Source organism: Nuphar pumila, chromosome 5 (genome assembly GCF_984573655.1).
Source record: "Nuphar pumila chromosome 5, dmNupPumi1.hap1.1, whole genome shotgun sequence".
Classification (NCBI taxonomy): domain Eukaryota; kingdom Viridiplantae; phylum Streptophyta; class Magnoliopsida; order Nymphaeales; family Nymphaeaceae; genus Nuphar; species Nuphar pumila.
In genome coordinates, this window is record NC_143253.1 from 61,326,972 (window position 1) to 61,339,291 (window position 12,320).

A 12,320-nucleotide genomic window follows, 5' to 3' on the forward strand; every position below is an offset into this window, starting at 1 on the left:
GATCCAAAGTCTAGAATCCAAAATGGAATCAGATCTGAAGTCTAGGATCCAAAAATGGAGTTGGATCCGAAGTCTGGAATCCTAGATAGAATTGGATCCGAAGTCTGGGATCCAAAAATGGAGTTGGATCTGAAACCTGGAATCCTAAATGAAATTGGATTCGAAGTCTCGAGTTAGATTTGAAAATCTGAATCCAGAGGGGGATTGAATTTGAAAAATCCAAATGGGACTTTGAGGATGAATCAGGATTTTTGGAAATCCAGACTTGAATTCAAATAGTAGATTTTTAAACTTTAGAGAAAATCGAATTTTGAGATTTAAAAATCAATCTCAAAACCTTGATTTTGAATTGAGAATCAAGACTCAATCTCTAGATAGAATTTTGGAGAATAAATTTAATTGGAAGCTTCAATTTTGAAATCAGAAGATGAATCTGGGAATTTCAAAGTTAGATGGAACTTTAAGCTTCGGTCTGATTGGATTTGAAATTGAATCCTGGGGATGAAAAATGAATTTGAATTTTCAAGGTTTTGGATTGGAAATTGAATTTGAAATACATAAATGAATTTGAAATCTCAAAGTCAAATTGGACTTTGAAATTGAAATTTGAATCTTTGAAATAAGATAGAAAGATGATTTTGATTCGAGAAATGAAGAAGATACTCAAAATCACTTGGATTTTGTGAAAGGATTAGAAAAAAATGATGTAATTCTATCCTAGATGATGAAATGAATTAAAGAATTTTGAAATTGAATTTGAAAATCATATTTCATTCTTTAAATGAATTGAAATAAGATTGAGGATATAATACCTTCTTGACTATGGTTATTGAGTGTATTATATAATAATCTGTATTTAAATTTACATGAAGAATAAAATATATTTTGGTGCCATTATTAGAGTTTAAAATGAAATTAATTCTCAATATATCCTGACTATGGCCATTGATATATATTTTGAGTTAATTTTAAGTTAAACTCTGATAAATGAAGAAAATATTTAAAAAAATATAATGATTTTTGAAAAAGATCCAGTGTGGACCCAATGTTATTCCATAAAAAATAAAAATCATAAGTTTTGTTAACACCCTGACTATGGCCATTGATGCAAATCATCAACTTAGGATTTAATTACCTTTTATTAGAATGGTGCACGTGTCATTCGTGTTTCCATTTGTTAAATTTTGCAATGAAGGAAAAAATGATATGAAAACAAGCAATTTCTAAGATATATGCATGCTCATACATTATAATCTAGTGCATGAAATGTAAAATTTTCATTCATATATAATTTATTACAATTTGAATGAAATTGAAATCACAAGTTCCTAAATTAAGCAAAAAGATGGCCTTTTCTACCTAATTCCTGCAAAACTCAAGTTAGGATAGGGTAAACGATGAATATAGAGACAAGTATCATATTGGATTTAAATGTAAATGACGGAGTGCTCATGCTTATGTTCTAAGCTACTGAAATTTTAATGCACCATGAATGAGAAAACATATACATTGGAATGCATTAAATGGAGGGATAAATGTTTAGAATGCATGTATGATAGATTATGGAAGATGCAAATGTAAAGATAACATATGTATGATATGATGGTGAGGATGAATGTAAACATAGGTATATTTTGAAGGTGCTATTCAGCATGCCAATTTCAGCAGCATGGGACAACGAGTTATCGACACAAGAGCATATTGGCTTCAGATAATGCAACAATATGGCGAGTTTTAGCAAGATAAATAGCACAACAGTATATTTATTTTCAGCAAGATGAAACAATGAACATTAAAGCCACACAATGATTTCAGCAGGATGAAGTCAGTAGCACAGCGGCATCACTTACCTTGTCGATCCATTGTCATAGATTGATTTTGGAAGAAGGGCTACCGTGATGGCTGGTGACATGCTGAAGGTTGGAGTGCGCAGGTGGACAACAGGGGGAAAGGTAGCAGGAACAATGTACTGTGCTGTGGGTAACACTACAGGTGAGTGTAAATGGGAGATTGCTATGGGATGAGAGGGTGTAGTGTTTAGTGCTAGAAACATAGATGCACATGAGCAAGTGTTGGAACCATGAAGATGCAACAGTGAGAATGTTGTGAGTAAGTGTGCTGCATTCATGACAGCAGATGGTATGTGAACAGTGTTGCAAATAGTGCACTTTGCAGGGGGGAAAGGAATATATGGTGGGTGAAATCAATGAATGAATGAATGCACCTCATGAGGCTGTAACCAACTACAACAGACTGAAAAATATGGGAGGCAGTGTAAAGGGGAATGCAATAACGAGGGTGCTATAGGTATGGACACTCCAGTGGAAGAGATAGATTTGCCAAAATATAACAGATGGCAGGGGGTTACAGTGGCTGAGTGGGTTTCATGGCTGGAGTTAAATACGGATAGTGCTGTGGGATGAGAAAGTGCAGTGGAAGAGATGGCTTCACAAGCCTGCAGCGGATGGTAATGTACACAGAATATGCACAGGGGTTGTATTTTTGTCAACTGAGCTCAAATCCTAATTGTACACTGTATGGTGACCACATATTTTGGATCCAGAAAAAAATGGAAGTAACTCCCATTGCATGCCTAACAACCTGAGATCTTCTCTAACATTAGCATCAACTAACATCAATCTCTGAAAATTGAATTGAATGAAGTATATGGTCTCTGTGGAAATGCTTAAATAGGGTGCTAAGAGTACACGAATATGGTTGAACATCCCTTTCCACCACTTCACTGTATAGTCTCAGAGCCACCTACCGATTATCTAGATTGCAACTTTTATTTATCAGCAAAGTATATGTGTATTTACTGAGAGATACACCTCTTTTTTTTTATCTCATGGAAAATTTTGTAAGCTTCCTCAAATCCCCCAACTATGCAATACTCATCAAGCAAAGCATCGTAGGTGATTTCGTTAGGTAATAATCCCTGCTTTGCTAGGTTATTGGAAAATCTGTAGGCATCTCTTAGCCTACTTTAGCCTACCCAATTTACAGAGACCACTGATCAAAGCATTATACAAGACCATATTAGGGAACCTCATTCCCTCATCGATTAACAGAAAAGAATGACCTGTATGTGTTATAAGGTTGAATTTGTTGCTCTTTCTCTTTATCATCAGTCATATCAAAAGGGAATCAATCAAGTTAGTTACGACATAACAGGAAAAGATTACATAACTTTGAAGGGATAACACAAACATATTTAATATAAACAGAGAGAGCCAAAATCAACTAATCATAACCATTGATTACAGATATATGCAAAGTTGAAATGAAGTGACTAACTAATGGATGATCATGTTGGAAATCAAGAAGAATGCAGATATAAGAACACAAATGGCAAAATGTACTCGGTGGTATAGCCCCTGATGCAAAAACGTCAGACATTACCATTATTTTAAGAAACTGTATGCCAACTCAGTTGATGCCTTGAACAACTTAATTTAAAGAATGATAACAAGGTCTGGTTAATGCAAATAACAGAAAATTTAGATGGGGCCTGAAGACAGTCAGATAATCAACATGATATCTAGTTTAAATGAAGACCCAACAGAGTTAATTCAACAACAAGCGTAAACAAAATTTAAACATTGGCAAACCGGGACCAATTCCCAGCGGAAGATTTAAGCATGGGCGGGCATGGCACGTCACACTTAAAAAAAAAATTCCCTCAATGAGTTTACCACGAGCAGGCATGAACGGAGGGAAATACAGGAACATATTTTGCAGAGAACAGAGTGTCCGCTCAGTGGGCTTTATTCTAAACGCTTGGGTCTATTATCCATCCTGCCTATGCTCTGGATTGGCCTTTAACAGGGTGATCAAACAGAGATATGGTGTTTTAACGATATTTGAACAACTGATGAAATGCCAAGATCAAACTAAAAAAAAAGAGAAAGAATGTATAGAGTGACAATAGCATACTGGAGATAACGTGTTAAAGAAAAAAAGGAAAAGAGATGATAACAATGAATGACGAAGGAAACAAATGACTATTAGAACTATGAAACTAAAGGAATCGATAAGAAGAGAAAAAAAATGAATACAAAATGGATAATCAATGTGGGTTGTGCTGGACTAATATTACAAAACATAAGTGAGAGGCAACGAGGGAAGTAATAGCATAATCCAGAAAACAAAAAATGAGGGAACCACGCAGGAACTATATTGATTAATCATGCATTAACAATGATGGCTACATGATTTGCAAGAGTATAGCAGATCTGAATGACATGAGTTGAGATCTACATTTGTATAAACTAAAAAAAAAAAAATCGATGAAATAAATTACAAAACGGTAAGCCAAATGTCGGAATCTTTCATCCCATTGATATCACATATTTGTAGATCAGTTTGGCTAATGAGCAAACCGATGTTGCAGGGATGTTTTAATGGAGATATAAGAGAAAGAAAAACTAGAGAAATGCGTGTATCTAAAAAAAAAGGAAAATAGAAATCAACAAAGAGAAGAGGGAAAAGACTTATCGTGGCTAGGCTTCGATTGGGAGGGAAAGGGTGTTGCCTCTGTATACTACCGCAGGGCGATGCTCCGATGGGGTGAAGAAGGATGAAGAGCGATTCCAGTTCTGTTGCAAGAGTATTCGACCTTCGGTCCCTTGGAGGGGAAAACACCAGGGAAAAAGGGAAAAAGGGAAATGGAAAAGAAGAGGGGAGCGATGCCTGAGCCAGGAGAGGTGAAGCTGGATGTCCTGGATCGAGAGCTTTCATATGTTTATATAAGTAGAGGAAGAAAAATCGAGAACCTAGAGGTTGTTGGAGATGAGCGGGAGAGAAAGGAGAGAGAGAGAGAGCCCGTGATGGAGGGTGATGGCCTCCATCATCACTCCTATGGTCGCAACGGATGTCCGTTGGACACTTTTCAGGACCGGTCCCTGTTTTGAAAGTTTTCATAAAAGTGGTTTAACTACGAGAAATTTTTCAAAAAGAGGGTTTTCTAGGCTATTATATATATATATATATATATATTCATATTTTCTTTGGATTTCTATTTTTTTGGTATTTTTGAAATAACAATTTTGAAAACTAAAGGATTTTAAACTAATTTTGCAAAAATTTAAAAATATTTACAAAAGAAGTGTTTTCTGAAAATTCGGGTTTTATTTCTTCAGAAAATGGGTTTAGATCTGAATTTTGAGGAAATATTCGAGTTCTTAACTTCAAATCGAGAAATATAGAGCCTCGAATTCAAATAGACACCGGATCGACCGTCTGAGCCTTTTAGAAATGATTTTTGATATTTTTGTAAATTTAATTTTTAAAAATTGGATAACAAGGCTCAGTTTTGGAATTTGGCAATGGATCCGGATCCAAAATCGAGTCAGGTGGATAAAAATGGAGCTTATTCCAGAAAATTTGAAGAATAACTAAAATTTATATTAAAATTGACTCAATTTTCTCAAAAAAATGGGGTCAGGTGTCAAAAGAGAATATTTATAACATTTTGAAAATTTTGGGGTGTTCAGAGATGCCCCTCTTTGCTACTAAGCTGAGCTTAGTGGCAAAGAAATCACTCCAAATTTTGAAAAATGCCCTAGTCAGCAGATCTGAACTGGGCATGGAAGAAATGTCGCTTTCAAGCTTAACACCTTATCCTGAATAGCTTTAGGGAGACACAATCCTCGAAAATGATATAACTGAATAACAGAAATGAGGAAATCGTGATTGGACTTTTTGGGTGAAGGTCCCGAAATAGTGAAAAATAAGAGTTTTGATCCAGTCTCATGGGTGAGACAAAATCAGTCTTGGAATGACTCAGGTTTAGCCCTTAACCTGGATGGGATGAGGATATATCAAGATGAATTGATTGAGGAAAGGAACATAAGCGGACTTGATGGGACATTTTTGAAAAAAAAATGCCTCGTGAGATGAAGTTCAGGTATAATCTTCTCTTGGATAGACATGAAAGGTATGGGTTTCTTCAATGAAGAAGACCCTGATGGGACTGGGAGAGCATATCTTGTCGAAATGAGGAACCTCGTCGAAATGAGGCTCAAGTTTTACCTGAACCAAAAAAAGGAAGATACCTCATGAAAATACGAGGCAACAGGTTTATCCCTTAGCCTGAGAGGGACAACCATACAAAATCCTCAAAATGAAGAGACCATGATGGGACCTCCAGAGTTGGACGAACAAATCCGAAAGGGGTTTTTGCGAAAAGAGAGAAAATGGGGTTCCCTAAAGCTGAGAAAAGGGGTGATCTTGGGCGCCTCATTGCTGAGACTAAATCAGCTTTTGAAATGGCTTTCGCAAGAAGTACATGTTTGACCCTTAACCTGAGCGGGTGATACCGTACGAAATTCTTGAATGAAGAAACCGCGGTGGGACTAGAAAGGACATCTAGCCGAAATGAGATTCAGGTTTAACCCTAACCCGAAATGGAAAAATACCTCATGGAGCGAGGTTCAGGCCTAACCCTTAACCAAAAAGGGACAACCATACAAAATCCTCAGATGAAGAAACCGTGATGGGACCTTCGGAGTTTGGACGAACAAAATTCGAATGGGGTTTGCGAAAGGAGAGAAAATGGGGGGTTCCCTAAAGCTTGGAAAATGGATGATCTGGGGCGTCTCATTGCTGAGACTAAATCAGCTTTTAAAAACAAACGACTTCTCGCAGAAAGTTTGGGTGATACCTCAAGAAGTGAGGTAACATGTTTAATCCTTAGCCTGAATGGATACAGAATCCTCGAAGAGTGAGGAAACTGTGATGGGACCTCTAGACTTTGCACAATAAGTCCAAGAGGGGTTTGCAAAAGGATGAAAATGGGGGTCCCTAAAGCTTGAAGAGGGGTTGATAAAGGGGCACCTCATTGCTGAGACTAAAATAACTTTTAAAAACAAAGGACCTTTTGTAGAAAGTTCAGGTTTTAACCCTTATCCAGAGCGGGAACTGTCTATGGCGGGACAGTGAGGAACACAGGGAAGTGTGCAGATCCGAGAGACTCAGATCAAATAAAAGGGAAGGACTTTTCAGTCCTCACGATGGATGACGTCAGGATACATCAAAATGAACATCATTTTCTTACTTTATGTTGGGATAACGAGAAAATATTGCCAATAAGATGCCAAAAATTATAGTTAATTCAGAATGATTGAACTGTGCTCATATGTGTGAAAATATTACCTCTTTCTTCCTGAAGTATTAACTCCGATTAGGCTAACCCTGTATAATCAAGAATCAAATTTAAACTCGCTGCTGTTGAGTTTCTTCAAGGGAGATATCAATTTTCTTGATATGAAAAGAGCAGAAACATTCTTAGCTTCATAAAAGCAATTGAATGGGAAGATATTGATAGAAGAATTTTACATAAATAAAGACGATTCCTGACAGTTTTGGGCAATTTGATATCCTGAGGCTTTTCCCATGATGATCTTTTGTACTCTTTTAAGTCATGAAGCTTTCTTGGGCATTTGGGAGAAGCTTATTACATCATCATTCATTTTGGAGATGTCCTGACTTTTCTCTCTTTTTCTGAGAAGGGTACATCACAAACTCCTTTATCTTGGAGATGCTCCGATCCTTCTTTCTTTCTCAGGAATTATGCTGATGATATTGGCTCATTGGTCAAAAACTTTCTAGATGATAGCAGAAATCAAATATCCTTTACGGTTTGTCGGGAGGTTCGTCGCAGTCGCCTTCATCTTGACGGTGATTTGAACGTTCCCTGGAAGGATCCATCACAAACTCCTTCATCTCGAAGATGATCCAAATCTTCTTTGGCCCCGAGGGTCTAGCTCGCATATTCGTCTTCATCTTGACGACAATTGAGAGATCCCTTTTGCAGATATTTGATTGCAGCTTAAATGACTGAGGATATACGGATTGGGTAGGTTCTTTTTACTGCCCAGAATATTTTCACTGTCTTACTGCCAGAAGAATGATATTTAATAATGTGCCATAGTTACGATCAATATCAATTCACTTATGGCCTTTCAACATCATTGAATTTTCCTTCGTCGGTCATATCAAAGATTTTTCTTCATCCTCTTGGTTGACCAATAGAAAAAGCTTGAATTTTATTCTTTCTTTGCAAAAGTTTTGTCCTTTTGAAAATAATACTGAAGGTATTCTGAGATAATTCTTTGTGCAATAAAAACTTCAAGATCAACAATGGTTTTTGATAGCAAATTGAAAAAGTATTCTCGAAATCCTTAACGAAAGTAATCGCTTGATATCGAATCGACACGTCCATGACAAAATTCTCCTCTTTTTTTCCCCAAAAAGAGAGACTCAGGCTTAGCCCTTACCTAAATGGGAAAGTAAGAAATACTCTTCTCTTCCCTGAAGAGGAGGTGTTTGCAAAATGAAACTTTCGAAGAGAAATTAAGTTTTCGTCAAAACTCCCTATCTCTAGGCTTCTCTTATGGAAAGGCAGCCGAAAAATGAAGTTGAAAAAGTATCACAGAGGAACGAGTCCATCAGACTCTCCCTAGAAGAGGGTCCTCTGTGAAGGGGTTGACCAAAGATGAGAAAATATCGAGCGCCACATAAGGAAATGGGCTTCCGTCGAAGCTCTCCCCAAAAAAGGGGTCCTTTGTGTAAAGTTGGTTTGTTGTTTTGCAAACAGTTCACGAAGAAACGAGTCCCTTCAAACTCTCCCTGGAAAAAGGTTCTTGCGAACGAAAAGATGGTTGCATGCGAAAGGAATGAACTCCCTTGAACTCTCCCTGAAGAGGGTCCTTCGCAAGAGAAAACAATTGATTTTTGATAGAATGGTAACCTGAAGGTTGGAATTGAGATTTTGAGCTTGAATTGTTGATGATTGGTTAGTATAAAGACTGAACCTGGAGGGCTAACTGATCAGTCAGCCAGACACTAGCACGAGCGTCAGATGTACCAGTACGGGCAGTAGATTTTGAAAATGCACACCAGTACGAGCACTGGGTTTCGAAAATGCACCAGTACGAGCACTGGGTTTTCAAAAATGCACACCAGTACGAGCACTAGGTTTTGAAAAATGTACCTATACGAGCACTGGGTTTTGAAAAATGCACAAGTACGAGCACTGGATTTTGAAATTGCACTAGTATGAGCACTGGTTTTTCAAAAATACACCAGTACGAGCACTTGATTTTGAAAATGCACCAGTACGAGCACTGGTTTTTCAAAAGTGCACCAGTACGAGCACTGAATTTTGACAATGCACCAGCACTGGATTTTGAAAATACACCAGCACGAGCACTGAGTCTTGAAAGTGTACCAGTATGAGCATTGGGTTTTTCAGAAATGCATCAGTACGAGCACTGAATTTTGAAAATGCACCAGTATGAGCATTGGGTTTTCGAAAATTCACCAGTACGAGCGCTGAGTTTTGAAAATATACCACTACGAGCACTGGGTTTTCGAAGATGCACACCAGTACGAGTACTGGGTTTCGAAAATGCGCCAGTACGAGTACTGGGTTTTCGAATATGCACACCAGTACGAGTACTGGGTTTTGAAAATGCGCCAGTACAAGTATTGGGTTTTCAAAGATGCACTAGTATGCACACTGGATTTTTAAAAAAATACAACAGTACGAGTACTGATTTTTAAGAAATGTACCCGTACGAGCACTGAATTTTGAAAAAACATACACTAGTACGAGCACTAGTTTTTTCAGAAATGTACCAGTATGAGCACTGGATTTTGAAAAATGCACCAGTACGAGCACTGTTTTTCGAAAATGCACTAGTACGAGCATTGGATTTTCCAACGGAGAGTTGAAAAGGAGACTGACATTCTAAGATACTTGAGATTTGAGTGAGAACGAGTGTCAGTGTTTCAGGATTATCCCTTATCCTGAAGGGGAAATTAGTCCGAGTCCAGAACTCAAATTTTCAAAGGAACACTTTGGTCCAATACGAGCATTGAATCAAAAGGGAAAATTTGAGTCGAAAATCGAAATCGCGAAAATAGAAGATAAAAGGGGGAAAACTCGAGTCGGAACCCAGATCTTAAAAATAAAGATAAAATGGAAAATCCGAGTCTGAAAACTCAAATCTTCAAAGTAACGATTGGTTCCAACACAAGCGTTGAATCCAATAGGAAGTCCAAGTCGAAACTCGGAACCTCAAATGAAAATATAAAAGGAAAAACCCGAGTCGGAACCTGGATCTTAAAAAGATAAAATGAAAAACTCGAGTTTGAAAACTCGAGTCTTTGAAGGAACGATTGGTTTCAACACGAGCATTGAATCCAATAGGAAGTCCGAGTCGGAACTTGGAACTTCAAACGAAAATATAAAAAAAGAAAAACCTGAGTCGAAACCCGATTTTGAAAATACAGATAAAAAAGAAAAACCCGAGTCGGAACCCAGATCTTAAAAATAAAATATAAAATGGAAAACCCGAGTTTGAAAACTCAAGTCTTCAAAGCAATGATTGGTTCCCACATGAGCGTTGAATCCAAAACAAAGTCTGAGTCAGAACCCAGAACTTCAAACGAAAATATAAAAAAAGAAAAACCCGAGTCGGAACCCGGATTTTAAAAATACAGATAAAAAGGAAAAACCTGAGTCGGAACCCGAATCTTAAAAATAAAAGATAAAATGGAAAACCCGAGTTTGAAAACTCGAATATTCAAAGCAATGATTGGTTCCAACATGAGCGTTGAATCCAAAAGAAAGTCCGAGTCGGAACCCAAAACTTCAAACGAAAGATAAAAAGGAAAAACTCGAGTCAGAACCCGGATCTTAAAAATAAAAATAAAATGGAAAACAAAAACCTAAGTCAGAACTCAGATGGGGAGGAAATAATTCCAACCTGGGTAGTCGGATTCTGAAAGAATTGACAAAAGGTATGAATAGATTCCGACGATTATGAAGAAGATGATAAATTTATTTAAGATCCTCGACCCAAGATGGCCTAAGATTTGAATTTTCTTTATGATGGTTTCCAGGATTATCCCTTATCCTGAATAAAAATTTGACAAAATCGATAAAATTGATAGAGATTGATAAAGGATAAAAGGAATTAATAAAGAAGAAAAAGAAATAATGAAATTGATGAAGTTGACAATAAAAATTGGAAAAGGATTAGTGAGAAATTGGTAGAAGCTTGAGGCCCGTCCTAAAAGAAAAGAACCTCGCAGGACGAGGTTCAGGTTTATCCCTTAACCTGAAAGGAAATAGAAAGAACAAAGGAGTAGCGCATTGAAAAGAGGCATCAGGTGTATCCCTTAACCTGAAAGGGTAAAGGAAAGAAATACTTCATGGGAAAGAGGCATCAGGTTTATCCCTTAACCTGAAAGGGTTAAGAAGGAAATAAATACCTCATGAGAAAAAGGCACCAGGTTTATCCCTTAATCTGAAAGGGTTAAGAAGAAAAGAAATATCTCATAGGAAAGAGGCATCAGGTTTATCCCTTAACCTAAAAGGGTTAAGAAGGAAAGAAATATCTCATGGGAAAGAGGCATCAGGTTTATCCCTTAACCTGAAAGAGTTAGAGAATAAGGTTTGATAAAATTTAATAAAAATGATGACAAATTGACAAAATTTGATAAAATAAAGATTGATCAAAGATTTAAAAAAAAATTGACAAAATTGAAGCAAAGAGTTTGTCTGATCCTGCCTGCACATAATGAAAGGAAGATAGAGGTATAAAAATAAAAAATAAAAATGCCCCAGTATCATGGTGAAGAATGTGAGAATTGATAGAAGATCGTTATTTTATTGAAAGGCTCTTTGAAGAGTACAAAAGGCTAGGATGAACATTTTAAGTATAAAATCTCTTCAAGTGCAGAGCATTGATTGGATTTGTGTTATCGTCGCAAAATTTTTCTCCGTCTTCCCTTCCTTGCGGAAGAGAGAGAGAGAAATGCTTTCGCGATTCAAACTTGACCGGATTTTGGAAATTGTTTTGAAATACTCGCCTCCATTTTGAAAATTGCGGGAAAATCCATGGGATGGGGCTCGACCTGTCGGTACGAGGTTCAACCGTTCCTGCCGCCTTTAACAGGGGTAATCGAACCAAGGACCAAAATTGTGCTTGACTTAGTGAAATTATCGAAATTGTGTTCTATCCTAAATGCACAGAGAATTCAGGCATGTGCTATGAGATTTTGTAAAATATAAGTTGGAAAACTATGATGTATGCTTGGAAAACATTTGGAGTTGAAAATAATCTCTCAAGAAAAAGATGAAAGTCAATTTCTCAGGAAACTCAGTTGAAAAAGGGTTTTGAAATCACAAGAAAGTTCATGAAGATGTGGGAAAATCATGAATGGTTGAAAATCCTGGGAAAATAGAAGTGATTCTTGAGAAAAAGGTGAACATTTGAAAAGGGACATACTTCTCAGGAAAACTTGGA